Source organism: Gopherus evgoodei, chromosome 4 (assembly GCF_007399415.2).
Source record: "Gopherus evgoodei ecotype Sinaloan lineage chromosome 4, rGopEvg1_v1.p, whole genome shotgun sequence".
Lineage (NCBI taxonomy): Eukaryota > Metazoa > Chordata > Testudines > Testudinidae > Gopherus > Gopherus evgoodei.
In genome coordinates, this window is record NC_044325.1 from 4,284,655 (window position 1) to 4,300,048 (window position 15,394).

A 15,394-nucleotide genomic window follows, 5' to 3' on the forward strand; every position below is an offset into this window, starting at 1 on the left:
TAGCTGGGAGTGCTGGTGGCATAGGGTCTGAGTAGAGAGTCCATATATCCAGACAGTCCTTCAGTGAGAGTGCCAATGCCCGAGATGATGGGGCGTCCAGGATTTCCGGGTTTGTGGATCTTGGGTAGTAGATAGAGTAACCCTGGTCGGGGCTCTAGGGGTAGGTTGATTTCTTCTGGTGTTAGTGTAGGGAGTGTCCTGAGTAGATGCTGTAGTTTCTTAGTGTATTCCTCAGTGGGATCTGAGGGAAGTGGCCTGTAGAATTTGGTATTGGAGAGTTGTCTGGCTGCCTCCTTTTGATAGTCAGACCTGTTCATGATGACAACGGCACCTCCTTTATCAGCCTCTTTGATGATAATGTCAGGGTGGTTTCTGAGGCTGTGGATGGCATTGCGTTCTGTACGACTTAGGTTGTGAGGCAAGCGATGTTGTTGTTCCACGATTTCTGCCTGTGCACGCCGGCGGAAGCATTCAATGTATAGGTCCAGGCTGTCATTTCGACCCTCAGGAGGAGTCCATGTGGAGTTCTTCTTCTTGTGCTGTTGGTGGGAGGGCACCCGTGTATCAGTGCACTGTTCAGTGTTGCCCTGGAAGTATTCTTTGAGTCGGAGACGGCGAAAGTAGGCTTCCAGATCGCCACAGAACTGTATCATGTTGGTGGGGGGTGGCAGGGCAGAAAGAGAGTCCCGAGATAGGACAGACTTTTCTTCTGGGCTGAGTGTGTAGTTGGATAGATTGACGATATTGCTGGGTGGGTTAGGGTACCACTGTTGTGGTCCCATGTGGCAGGTAGGAGTTTAGACAGCTTACAGTCCTTTTTCCTTTGAAGAGAGGTGAAGTGAGTAATGTAGATCTCCTGTCTTATTCTAGTGAAGTCCGTTTGTATAGAAGTTTGGTTATTAATGAGAGTCTCCAGGTTGGAGAGCTCTTTTTTGATGTTTTCCTGTTTGCTGTATAGGATGCTGATCAGGTGGTTCCTCAGTTTTTTTGATAGAGTATGACATATTCTCTCACTGTGGTCCGTGTAGTATGTAGATAGCAGTGGATTTTTTACCTTTAGTCCATTTGGTATGATGTCCATCCGTTTGCATTTGGAAAGGAAGATGATATCTGTCTGTATTTGTGCAAGTTTCTTCATGAGGTTGATGGATTTCCATTCCATACGGCTAAATGCAGTGCCTTGCATGGTGTCAAGTATCAGAGGGTAGCCGTGTTAGTCTGGATCTGTAAAAGCAGCAAAGAATCCTGTGGCACCTTATAGACTAACAGACGTTTTGGAGCATGAGCTTTCGTGGGTGAATACCCACTTCCTCAGATGCATGTAATGGAAATATCCAGGGGCAGGTATATATATGTGTGCTAGCAAGCAAGCTAGAGATAACGAGGTCAGTTCAATCAGGGAGGATGAGGCCCTGTTCTAGCAGTTGAGGTGTGAAAACCAAGAGAGGAGAAACTGGTTCTGTAATTGGCAAGCCATTCACAGTCTTTGTTCAATCCTGAGCTGATGGTGTCAAATTTGCAGATGAACTGAAGCTCAGCAGTTTCTCTTTGAAGTCTGGTCCTGAAGTTTTTTTGCTGCAGGATGGCCACCTTAAGGTCTGCTATAGTGTGGCCAGGGAGGTTGAAGTGCTCTCCTACAGGTTTTTGTATATTGCCATTCCTAATGTCTGATTTGTGTCCATTTATCCTTTTCCGTAGAGACTGTCCAGTTTGGCCGATGTACATAGCAGAGGGGCATTGCTGGCATATGATGGCGTATATTACATTGGTGGATGTGCAGGTGAATGAACCGGTGATGGTGTGGCTGATCTGGTTAGGTCCTGTGATGGTGTCGCTGGTGTAGATATGTGGGCAGAGTTGGCATCGAGGTTTGTTGCATGGATTGGTTCCTGAGCTGGAGTTATTATGGTGTGGTGTGCAGTTACTGGTGAGAATATGTTTCAGGTTGGCAGGTTGTCTGTGGGCAAGGATTGGCCTGCCACCCAAGGCCTGTGAAAGTGTGGGATCATTGTCCAGGATGGGTTGTAGATCCTTGATGATGCGTTGGAGGGGTTTTAGCTGGGGGCTGTATGTGATGGCCAGTGGAGTCCTGTTGGTTTCTCTCTTGGGTTTGTCTTGCAGTAGGAGGCTTCTGGGTACAGAAGTAGGAGGCTTCTGGGTACAGTCGGGGATTGGGGCCCTAATGTGCAAGGCACTATGCAGACATATAATAAAAACATACCAAAGAGTTTACATTGGAAGTATAAGATTAGAAACAACAGATGAAGTGTGAGGTAACAGGGAGACAGTTATGTGCAGCATAATCAGCAGCTGACACAAGGGGCACAGAATGCAGAAGGCAAGAAATATGGGGTGAAATCAATGGGAGTTTTGCCATTGACTGCAATAGGGCCCGGATTTTGCCCTCGAGTTCATTTAGCATAATTATTGGTTTATCTTCTCAAACACCTTTCAGAATCTTGCCCACCTGAGTAAATGTTCAATTGGCAAGCTCTGAAAGTTGACATAAAAACAGCAATAGGAACACAGGGATTCAGTGGTAATTTGTGAATATTGCGGCCCATAGAAGATGTTAAAGATCTTGAAGCAGAACTTAAAGCATCTTCACAATTAAATTCTGAAAGGCTGAGCAGAGCAATACTACATGACAAATTGTCCCTTTGCACTCTCTGATACTAGAGAGCCCATCTTTTCAAAGTACCTGTTGCAGTTGGTAAAAGCAGCCCAAGGATTGCTGTAGTTATAGTGTTTGCTTGAATATGATTTCCCAAATGCTTTTAGCTTTACTGTGGCAGTTTGCCTCTAATTGCAGATACAACAAAATGCCTCAAGCATATTTATATACTTGAGTTTTATGTTAGTTACTTGTTATAAAAGTGTTAATAACAGCCTGAAGGGAAGAAGCAGAATTGCATTTGAGAAGTAAAGAACCAAAGACTATTTGGGTTAAGATTTTGCTTAATGGACCATTATGTGTTTGGTAGATATGTTCTTCTTTGCTGTTTTCATTCCCCCTTTCCCCATTTGATGCTACAGAAACAAAGGGAAACTGAGTAAAATAATACGCTGCCTTTCAGGTTTCATAACTGTTGGTAAAATTCAGTTACTCAGCTGAACTGAATTCATCATCAGTGAAAGATGAATGCTTGTATTTGTTTTTAAACATGATGTTTGATTTTTAGAGCCCTGTGGATTTACTCCTCACTGAGCAAAAAGGTTTATTTCAGATATTCAGAAGGTCACTGCAGCTGGAGGAGTGCAGCACTGAGGTGAATGGAATGGGATGGGAGCTAATGGCTAGAAAAAGCCGCTGCATGTGGCTGTTCATTAGTGTCCTGATCTTGTAAAGTGTCTCCTGTGTTGCCACTGACTTCAGTGGGAGTTGAGGGGGCTCAGCACTTTGCAGGATTGGCCCCGTGACCAGTGACTCTAGAGTTGGGCCACACATGTGTCTGAGATGAGAGGGGCTGGAAACTGCTTCCTTGTGGCAAGGTTCTGTTACTGCTTTGCTGACTATGCCCAGGTCCTTACAAGCACAAAGAATAGCTAACAGTTAGGGGCGGCATGCAGTGGTCACAGTGACGGAGAATGGATTAAGGTCTGTCTTGATTCTGCAAGCCCCCGTGGTTGTAATCCTTGTACACAAGGTGGTTGTGCTCCAGGGCAGGGAGCCCATGGGTGGGCAGAAGAAAGAAGCAGCGTGAGGCACAGTTCTCTGAATGGAGCAGGAGTGTCTCCTGAGCAGACCTGTGTCTCTAATTGTTCACTTCCCCAAAAATGCAGCTTCATTTGACCTGAAATTATTTGTGACTTTGTGTCTAATTTGCCAAATAGAGGGGGAAGGAGAGAGGGGTCATTTTGAGAAGGGCTGTAACTGCCAACACAGGTGTATAAACAGTTCCATACTCCTCCATCAAGCCACACTCACAGGCTGCTAGTCTTTCATAGACTGGCTTTCAAGTAAGGCTCACCACTCAATCCCACACTGTTGGACCAGCAGACATCTTGTACTGAAATGAATGGGGTAATGACACCACTGGGAGGGTTCTCCACCTGTACTCCCCTTCACTTGCTGGAGATTACCGCACTCGGGGAAGGATCAGCACGATGCTTTTCATACTCTAGCTTTAGCATGAGATTTTTATTGGTAAATGTAGGCAAACGTTGATTTCACCATACACACAAACCGACAAATATTTCTATTAATAATCTAAATTTATAGCTAGGTCAAAAAAGAAAAACACTGCTTCAGAATTTCTGAGAATTTGATGTAAGGCTATTTACTTTGTATATTTTGACATGTGACATTGACCATTTTCATGTTTTAACAGTTATAAAGCTTTCACTTTTGGAATCTCAGCATTTACTGCCATTAAATAATTATTGTCTGACTCTCGTTTTCTGACCTCCCTCCTCCTTAGGTCCTGCAACTGTGAAAATTTACATCAATAAAAATCAGAAAAAATGCTTAAAACCCTGCTAGAGGCCTTGCGGCCCTGTGTCACTCTGCCCCAGAATAGAGCAGAGAGAAGTCCTCCATGCAGCCTAGGGTGACTGTAGAGGAACAACCAATAAGAGAGATTGATGGAACAGCCAATCTGGGGCCAGAAGTGCCCTATATAAGACAAGCAGAAAGCAGAGATGTCTGTTGCTGTGTGGAGCTCGAGGACCAAAGATTGTTTGCTGGCTGGAAGAGCAGCAGAACTGTGGAGAGCTCACAGCAGACAGGACTGAAGTCCAGGGCAGGCTGCTGAAGACCGGGTTCCTGGCTGGCAGGAAGAGCAGTAGGACCAGTGGAAGGTCAATGTGGGCAGGCTGAAGCCCAGGGGGACGGAGCACAGAGCCTGGCCAGGCCAGGTTGGGTACTGAGATGGGTCCCGCTGGTCTGGTTGCAGACTGAGCCAAGGTGGCCTGCTGAAACACTACTAGTTGCAGGTATTGAGATGGGCCCTGGCTGGGTGGTTAAAGAAGGCAGTGCCTCTGGGAAGAAGCTGAAGAGCTATGGCCCCATACTAGGGCAGTGATAAGAACTCAGGACTGTCTACCCTGAAAGGGGGGACAGTGTGTGTGGCTCGGCTGGAGGGGGGAGTCGCTGAAGACCTGCTGAGAGAACCATCGGCTGGGTGGGGGGGGGGGCGTTCATGAGATATGAGTGCCACCCTGTTGAAAGAACTAAAACAAAAGCAGGTTCACACCCAACCAACCGAGAAAATGTGGGCGCTCCTGAGAGGTGGGTGCCACCTCTTGAAAAAAAACTGTGTTTGCAGGCATATTGGCTAGAGAAGAGGGGTGCTCATGAGAGGTGGGCGCTGACCCCATTACACCATCGTTTTGCACAACTATGAAAATTCAAATCAATACAAATTAAAAAATGCTTAAAAATAAACACTATTTTCAGTCAAGACTATATTAAAAAATTGAATTCCACCAAGCCTATATACCATCTCCTTTTTTCAGTAGAATGACCCTGCATTTCCATTTAAACCCAGGTCAGGTTTGCTTTGTGAGTTATGAATATTAAGTCTCTGCTGTTTATCTTCTTGCATGGCTTCTGAGCTATTGCTACATTCAGAATGGGTCAGAGGAATTAAAATAAGCATGTAATTTATTTGTGGTAGTACAGGTCATTTGAAGACCATCATTCTTTTGCAGATTGGCAGCTGAAAAGAATCCTATTTGTCAAGTCAAACCCAAGCTTTAAATATCACAGATTATTAGGGCAGAAGGGACCTCAGGGGATCATCTAGTCCAACCCCCTGCTCAAAGGAGGACCAATCCCCAAATAGCCCCCTCAAGGATTGAACTCATAACCCTGGGTTTAGCAGGCCAATGCTCAAACCAGGGGAAGGGATAGCTCAGTGGAATATCTCCAACATGAGATCCCAAGATTACCTTTGTTGGTGTCACTCTGGCATAACCCTAGGTAACTCGGGAGGGTGGTAGACCACAAGTGTCAATGAAGCCCTCCTATTATAGGTCTCAATGAACCAATGTTCCTCCATGTTAAACACTTTGTGTAACCTAGTGTAACCTAATATGTTAAGAGCTGTAAAAGGTAATGTCAGCAGTTAGTTTTCTGATTGTAACAGCCAGTTCCCTGCTGTAACACACTGGAGCTAAATTGAAGCAAGTTTCAAGGCCGCTTTTAGATACAGCATACATGTCTCTGTAGCGGAAAGGGGGAGAGGGAGGGGGAAGACAAAGGAGTGTGTGAGAAGAGAATGCTGCAGCTGGACAGAAGAGGGAGGGGAAACGGGGGATTGTTAGTCAGCAAGAAAAGTTCTCATGGGATATAAAGGAACAGACTGCTTGTTTTAACTGTGCTTGATTTGAGGCATCAGTCTCCCAGCACCGCTTTGAGATCTCAAATAAACTTGTGTTTTGCTTCTCCACCCTGGTGTGTTCATTGGCGCTAAGCACTCTGGGCAACAAACCGCTGTTGTTTGCCTCTGGCACTTCTGTGTCGGCAACACCTTTTTAATCCACATGCCTTCTTGATTAGAAGAGTGTCCTGACTGGGTCAACACTTCACTTTCTCTTAAACACTATTTTAATTGCCCTTTTCTTTTAATTGCTGATTCTTGTTCTTAATGGATATTCAACCAGTGTAACTGGCATTAATAGTGATTTTCATTCTTGTATCTATCAGCATCAGAGAAAATAGATTCCCTTAACTTTAGATCAAACCTATTTCCTTATCGCAGGTGGGATAGACGTGCGTGTCAATGTGGAAGACTTCAGCAAGCCATCTGAATGCTAACGTATGCAGCAGAGGTAAAGCAGTTAACTGGCGTGTCCGTGATTGTTTATTATAAGGATTTGGAAGTTAACGTGTTTTCCACAGTCGGCAGGTATTTTGCGGAATGAACAAAATAAGAAGATTCTCAGCTGAGTTTGTCTAAAGTTGGAAACATCTTTCTGAGGTGTCTCAGTTTTCCAGCCGGGAGAGTAACAAACCCCTTTCTACAGATTAATATTTATTTTCGTTCTCCTAGTTCAGCAATCATCCCCCCCCCCCGTGGGAAACGCACAGGACAGTGGTGAGCAGCAGCCCTTCCCTCGGGGCCTGTGGCAGCACCACCATTTCCCAGATTTCTGTTCATTCACCCCAGACTGGCCCGGGCCTGGCAGCGGCGCTGCCCCAGGCTGTCCCCACTCAGCGCCTCATGCGCTAGAGCGGCGGCCGCGAGCACGCGCCCCGCCGGGTGACTGTCTGCGGCCCGCGCGCTCCTTGCGCCCCCGCGCAGCGCGGCTCCGGCCGGACCCACAGGGGGCGGGGCAGGTTCCCGGGGCCCCGCCAAGGGGCGCACGGGGGGTGTGTGCGGCTGTTGCTTCAGGCACCGCCTCCAGCAGCTCCCATTGGCCGCGGTTCCCGGTTCCTGGCCAATGGGAGCTGCTGGGGGCGGGCCTGAGGCAACAGCCACACCCCCTGCTCCGCTCCTGCCGCAGGCTCCGTTGGCTGCCCGGGGCGCTGCGGGGGCGGGGCAGGCAGGGATCGTGCCCAGCCCCTGGGGCACTTTGGGGCGCAGCCCGCCCCCCGAACCCCTCCTGCACCCCAACCCCGTGCCCTGAGCCCCTGCTGCACCCTGCACCCCGACCCCCTGCCTTGAACCCCCCACTGCACCCCTCCTGCACTGAGCCCCTACTGCACCCTGCACCCCCTGCCCTGAGCCCGCCGCTGCACCCCACATCCCTTCTGCACCCCAACCCCGTGCCCTGAGCCCCCGCTGCACCCTGCACCCCTCCTGCATTCCAGCCCCGTGCCCTGACCCCCTGCCTTGAACCCCCTGCCACACGCCACATCCCTTCTGCACCTCAACCCACTGCCCTGAGCCTCCGCTGCACCCTGCACCCCAACACCGTGCCCTGAGCCCCGCTGCACCCTGCACCCCAACCCCGTGCCCTGAGCCCCCGCTGCACCCTGCACCCCTCCTGCATTCCAGCCCCGTGCCCTGACCCCCTGCCTTGAACCCCCTGCTGCACCCTGCACCCCAACCCCGTGCCCTGAGCCACCTGCCGCACCCTGACCCCCTGCCCTGAACTCCTGCCACACCCTGCACCCCTCCTGCACCGAGCCACCTTCTGTACCCCAACCCCCTGCCTTGAACCCTCCGCTGCACCCTGCACCCCAACCCCATGCCCTGAGCCACCTGCCGCACCCTGACCCCCTGCCCTGAACTCCTGCCACACCCTGCACCCCTCCTGCACCGAGCCACCTGCCGCACCCTGACCCCCTGCCTTGAACCCCTGCTGCACCCTACACCCCAACCCCGTGCCCTGAGCCACCTGCTGCACCCTGACCCCCTTCCTTGAAACCCCTGCTGCACCCCAATCTCCTGCTCTGAGGCCCCTGCCACACCGCTCACCCCTCCTGCACCCCACAGCCAAACTCCCTGCCTGAGCCCTCACCATACCCCTCCTGCCCCCCCGGGGGTGGGGATTTCAGGGAAGGAGTTGGAATGGGGGCAGGGAAGAGGGGGGGCAGGGGCGGGGCCTCATGGAAAGGGTGGAGTGAGGGCAGGGCCGATGGTGGCGGACAGGGGGAGGTGTCAGTAAATGGGACCCTCGGGCCAATGTACTAGTCGTCATGTGGCCCTCATGGTCATTTGAGACCCCTACCCTATAGTATGAATACACTAACAGCGTGCTTTGTCTTGGGAGCGACATATATACCTCTCATCACCGGCCATGTCATAAGCTCTGGCAGGAGCTGGAGCAGCACCTTGTGGAGGAAAAGCAAAAATAAATGATCATTTATTCTTTCTTCTGAGTTAGCAACCGCCTCTTCCAGCTGAGATGGAAGGAAGCATTGCTACTTTGGGCCCGACTGTCTATTGCCCTTAGGTGGTCTATTTAAGAGCCAGGCACAGCTACAGCCCCTATTTCCCCAAGGATGCTTAGTGTCATGGCCCCCCCGCCTACTTTTGGACCCCATTATCTTTCTCTCCGTGGGCCCACAGACTGGGAGTGGTACCCAGGGGGAGTCTTCTGCATACAATGGGAATTGCTTTGGAGCAGGCTATTCTTAGAGCTTCCCTAAGTGTCTGTGCAGCACCTAGCACCAATCTTGGGTGCTGCATAGACATTTGGGTGGGGCCTCTCTATCACCCACCCCTAATCAGCCCCTTCTATCCACTCTCTGCTGGGGAAAGGGGCAAGAGATCTTGGAAACTTCTTTGCTGGGACCAATGTCCTGTCCATGTTGCCGGCGCTTCAGGCTTCCATTGTATTCATGCCCCCAAGTGCGTAATGGAACGATACCACTGGGGGCCAGGGAAGTTCTTTCTGAATGTCAGTGGTTCACAGCAGTTGAAATCACTGTATGGGCCTCCACTTTCGGTTGTGTCATCTGGGAGATGGAACTTGCAGCCTCTGTAATAGCACGAGCCACTAGTATCTGAGCTAAAGGATTAAGGCTGGGAGATTGATGGTGATAGTAGATTCATTAACATCTGTCAGTGGCCTAGCTAATACAGGGGAACAGAGAGGCAGACCCCACAGCATGCAAGATCTGAGAGCCTTAGGAACAGCATGGGCCAGAACAGTTCCTTATGCTTGTACAAGGAGATGTGAAGTGGAAATCCTTGAGGTGGAATCAACCAAGATGTCAAAATCTTGTCATAACCACGTGTGATTTTCCATCATACCGCCATTAAAGAGAGAGCGTTATTATTCTGATCTCTAGGATCCAGCAAGACACAGCAGATAAAAGGTAACCTACTTTCCATCATCCTTTATAAGAGCACTTTATGGGTTTTCAGCACTTTTCTTAGAACACTGAAGGTGGGATTAATTGCCTCTTTTATACCAAAGCCTGCAAAATATTAGTCAACAGTTCCAGAAACACTAAATCCTCCTTTGGCATAACTGCGTTAAAGTCAATGGTGGTATTATACCAGAGATGAATTTGGACAGATATGCTCATAAGTTAGAGGAACACTTTCTCCTTTGCTTATCGGTGGATGTACCAGCCTTTCACAGTATGTACTCTTCTTCTGGAGGAGGGTTGGACCAATCTCTCCTACGCTCCATCAGTGCTGCTCTATGCATGCCTCGTGAAGAGTTTCTAGAGACGGGAATGAACGAATAGGTCACCCAAACGTGCCCCAGCCTCACTTTCAGTGTCTGTTCTGTTTCACTTTCTTTATTAGGAAATGTCCCTGGTTCTTCTAGAAAATGATCCTGAAGTTCAACTGGAAATGGATCAGTCTGGGTCAAAAATTCTGGGACCTGAGCTTGATGCAGCTAAGATGGTAAGAGACCCCCAGCAGTATTCGTTTTCTTTAATAGGGTTGAACTGGGATATCTCATCACTGCTAATAAATCACAGTGCATTAGTGTAGCCAATGCTTTTCCAACATTAATTACTTGCTTACACTAAAAAGTACTTTTTTTTAAAGCAGGAGAAAAAAATTTCAGACTAACGGTTAAGCAGCTGCTAATTTTCTATCTTTAAAATGGCCTTTTTTCCATTACACGTGAACAGACACACAGGAAACACCAGGTGTGGAGGTAAGTCAGAGTCAGTCAAAACAGGTTTTACAGAAAGTAAGGGGTTGGAATTTAAAAAAAGATCCCTTGGTACTGGGAACATTCCCAGTCTCCTCGATAGGAGCAGCCATAGGTCAACACAGAGTAGTCCTGACAATCCCATCTTGGACATAAGAGATTCTCAAGCACGACAGTTCCTCCTGCTTGCATTATCCATCCCTGCAATGGGATCTGCAAGGGCAGGTTCTCACTCCCTGCAGAACTACACTGACAGACTGAGACTTGGCTTGGACAGAAGGGTCTGCACTTGTCAATTCCATTGCAGGACGGGGGGGGGGCTTTTGAAAGAAAAAATGCCATGACTGTTACTCTTTCTGAACCTTCTCGTGGTATCTGACACCAGCTCAGCCTCTTGCCCTCACCTTCTACAGGGGAAGGGCTCGGAGACCTGCTGCTTTTAAAGACAGAGGGGACAGCTGGCCTTGTTGCACCCCAAGTTGAGTTTTGCTGTTTAAATTTGGCCTGTTTGTGATGGGGTACCTGCCCCAGGCATAGCCCAGGTAGGTTAAAAAGAGCCAATTGACCTTACAGGCTGCACCTGGAGGAGAGCCAGGCACTGATCAAATCTAACGGAGGAGAAGCCCAGCTGGGCAGGGGCAGCCTGAGCTTATATGAAGCCAGCGGGGGGGGAAGGAACTTTATGGCTACTCCTGTGAGGAAAAAGGGAGTTGGCTAGAGACAAGAAGGAGTTCTAGGAGGAGTGTGAGCCCTGGGATCCTGCTCTGGACTACAGAGTGTGATGAGAAGCCAGGTGGGTGGGATAGGTGCTGGGAGCAGAGGCAGCTTAGGCTGGTAAACCCAGAGGTGAGTCGGGAGACTGAGATTGCATAGTCTGTGGTTGCTAGGCATAGGGTCCCTAGCCTGGAACATGGAGTAGTAGATGGGTGGGCTCAGGTTCCCATACAAGCCATGAAGAAAGTAGCACTGGATCTGGAGTTGGAGCAGAAGGATGCTTGATTATGGTATATGGACACCTTGCCCAGGGGGACTTTGATACACTGGAGCAGGAGGACTAGTGACCTGCTGGAGGGCTCAGTCACAAAGAGGGAGCACCCTAGGTCCCAGAGAGAGAAGGGAACTATCGTGTGAACAATTGCCAGGAAGGAGTGCCAGACCCTGTGAGAGCTAATTCCCAGCCCCAGCCCCAAGGAGGCGTTCCAGTGGTGAGTACCCCGTTACAAAACTACAAACATTAGCCTTGCTGGCTGCAACTGTGCCTTTCCGCTTAGTTATTCTCCTTGCTTGCTGATACTTCACAGAAGTATTATTCGCTGGAAAAGCATAAAAAAATGCCATGGTCTGTGCTCAATTCAGTAAAACAACGCGCTTTTTATCCCATATTGTTACCGTGCTTAGCAAATGTTGAGGTCTATTTTTTTTTCCATCTGAAGTGTAAGACATGGCCTATCCTCTGGCTGTTCAGAGTTACGTGGTGTGTAAGTGCAGTGATGGGAAGTAAGGAGCTCTGCACCCAATGTGAATTTGCTGCTCTAAATGGCACTGCCTCAGCCAACTTCCTCTGCTACCTTCATTCGAATCTCAGTTAATGTGGAACCAAACCAAAACCCAGTTTTATACTAGTTGAGGCTTAAGCCTTTGGCAGTTGTCTGCAAGCATGCTAACCTCTTCTCTGATGTGATGCTTTCACAGCAGCAGGGTCTTTGCTGTCCTTTCCTTTCTTACCGTGGGAGTTGTGAGGAATACATACTACCTACTTTAACATCACTTAGTTTTGCACTTGCTTTATCTATTCAAACCATGCTGTCTCTTTCATTACTATGTCCTCCAATAACTACCTCTCCCCATTATTTTGATTGTCCTATTTTTGTTCACTGCACTAAGATGTACTGCCAGCCCAGCCTGTGTGATAGGAGAAAGCCTTTGAGTCAGGATGAGCTCTGTGTATACACAGCATGGTTATTTGCTGGATATATACTTTCCCCCCAGCTTCTTGTATTGGGCTATTACAGTGGCAAACATCTGTGTTGCTGTCCATAAGGCTCTAACAGTGTTTCTAGTAGATTCTCCCTTTCTGAAAAATTTGCATACTCCATTAAGTTCCAAAGTATACCTTGGAACAAGCCTTTGGGTGAGCAGAAACTGAGAAGAAATTGTTTGTTTAGCAAAATATCATTAAAACTGGCTTGTCTTTGTTGGCCAGAAATATCTTAAAAACACTGATTTTTTTAGGGGGTGAGGGACGGTTTGGCAATATTCTGACAACAAAAAAAAGTACTGTAGAAACAGAACAGGCTGTAAGATCATTTCAAGGGATACTGTCAACTTGAGTTTCTAGTCTCATTCCAACTTCTGATGAAAGAATCTTTTAAACTGTCTCAAATCTTTAAAACAAAATCCTTAATTTTTTACTAAGAATTTTTCTGCTCCCTGCTTGATGTTTATAAGGCTCTCCTCAGCAAGGAAAGAACTCGCATTGTAATGGAAACAGTGAAATGGACTGTACTCTCAAACTTGCATAGTTTAAAAAAAAAAAAACAAGAGCTAGATGGTTTTAAAGATCTTAGTTGCTACTTGTAACTACAGCAGGTAGTGGTTCCTCCTCCCAATACTTTCTTTGAGAATTTGCGTAATATTAATACAATTTTTAGGCCCTGATTCTGCTAACATGAGTATATGCGCTTAACATGAAGGCTCACTGCATGTGTTTAACTGAAATCATGTGTGCATGCAGGATCAGGGGCTTATCTGGCATGTGATACACTCAACAGCAGTTCCAACTGGAGAGGTTCTTCTTCACTGTCCTCAGCTGCTGTGCTATTTAATGTGGTTGGCACTGTCACGTGTCACTCCACAGGTGGTGGCATTTAGATGGTAAGTGAAGTGTCCTCTATATAGACTGCATAGCACAGTCTGGAAGAAAGGCAAAGCTTTTCTTGCATTTGCAGAGTGCACGATAATAATGCCAGAGTGGATCTGATTTGTGCTGTACCCTTACGGGAAAGTCCTATGTAATTTAATTGAGATAAAACCAACAGTAATCTACAAGCATTACGTGAGTGTAAACAGAGTCAGGATGAGCTCTACCCTGACATCTGGTGGAAAGAATTTCAGAGAGTGTATTTGCATAGGCAGGCCTACCCCATCCCGTGCTGCCGAGCTGTGGGACTGCTTGGTGACAAATGACTCACCCTCAGTTAGGTAGTACTTGCTAGACAAGGGACATGGGTTCCAAACCCAGTGAATTGAGAGAGGCTGGGAACAGGTATCTGTGCCTGGTGGTGCAGTCTCCTTGTAGAGCCAGAAGCACCAGTTCCACCCCCTCCTCTCTCCACTGTGGAATGTCAGAGTTGATTTTTATTCCCTCAAGAATCTAAATACAGGTTACTGAGCTGAACTCACTTTGGGCTAATGGTGCACTAGCACTGGGGCTCCCCTGCTAAGAGCTGAGATCACTAAGAGTTGAATCACTAAAGAGCTGAAATTACTGAGCTGAGAGCACTGAGTACAGTGTTAACTAGTGGGGGAGCCTGATGCTATACTGTGGAACCGAGCAGCTGGTGGAGTGGAGCAGTTGTGGGGACGGCTGGCAGAGCGGAGTAGCTGTGGGACGGGTGGAGCGGCCCACAGAGCGAGCGGAGCCGAGCAGTTTGCAGGGAGAACTGGAGCAGCTCATGGAGCAGAGCAGCTGGTGGAGCGGAGCAGTTTCTGAGGATGGCTGGAGTAGCAGAGTGGAGCGGCTGGTAAAGCGGAGCGGTTCGTGGAGAAGGCGGAAGCAGAACCCATGGAGAGGCAGGGCAGTTGGCCCCGGACCACGTAAGGTGCCCCTTTCTACCCAGGCTGGGGGGAGGGACCTCTACAGATAAACTCTCGAACTCTGGGGTGGCATTGACCAGAGACTTTTGGGTTGTTGGACTTTGAGGTGATTGGACTTAAAACCCTAAGGGGAAAAAGGACAGTGCCAAACGTACTTGGAGGTGGGTTTTTGTTTATGGTTTGTGTTATAACCCTGTTTGTGGTGTTTCTCCAATGGGATGCTGCATTGATTCCTTCCTTTATTAAAAAGATTTTGCCATACTCAGACTCCGTGCTTGCGAGAGGGGAAGTATTGCCTCCTAGAGGTGCCCAGGGGGGTGTGATATGTGGGTGTCCCAGGTCACTGGGTGGGGGCTCGAGGCGGTTATGCATTGTGTTATTGAAATGGAACCCCTGGATACTGAACCCGGCCATTGTTGCTGCCAACTCAGCGGGGCAGAAGGGTTACACGAGGTTCTAAAGAAATTACTCTAAAACTCACATGACTGAATGAGAATTAATCCCTTCTAGGGCATTTTGACAGCAATCTGCAGAATTTATTAGTAAAGAATTATATTCCAGCTCTAGAATTCTGCAGGTCAGCTGAGACATTCTGTAGCAAGATAATCCTTCTCTATTACATTCTGTAGGCCTTTTCCACAGGGGGATAGACACAGGACTTTGGTCTATATTTCAAGCAAAATGAGTGGGGGAAATAAAATTCTTAAAGAGAACAAAAATTTAAATAAAAACATGTTTAATATCTGCTGGCACATAACCAACACAGCAGGCTAAGTACCTGTAACAGCCTTTTATTTTTGTACATTACTCCTGGTGGCTTATGATATCTTGTACTATATATTACTCTGTCACGGTCACTGTATGTGTACTGGATGCCGCTGACAGAGGCGGTACTGCAGTGCTACACAGCAGCATTCATTTGCCTTTGCAAGGTAGCAGAGATGGTTACCAGTCGTTCTGTACCGTCTGCTGCTGTCATGGGTGCTCCTGGCTGACCTTCACTGAGGTCGGCTGGGGGCGCAAAGACAAAAATGGGAACGACCCTCTGGGTAATTTGCTCCTTTATGTT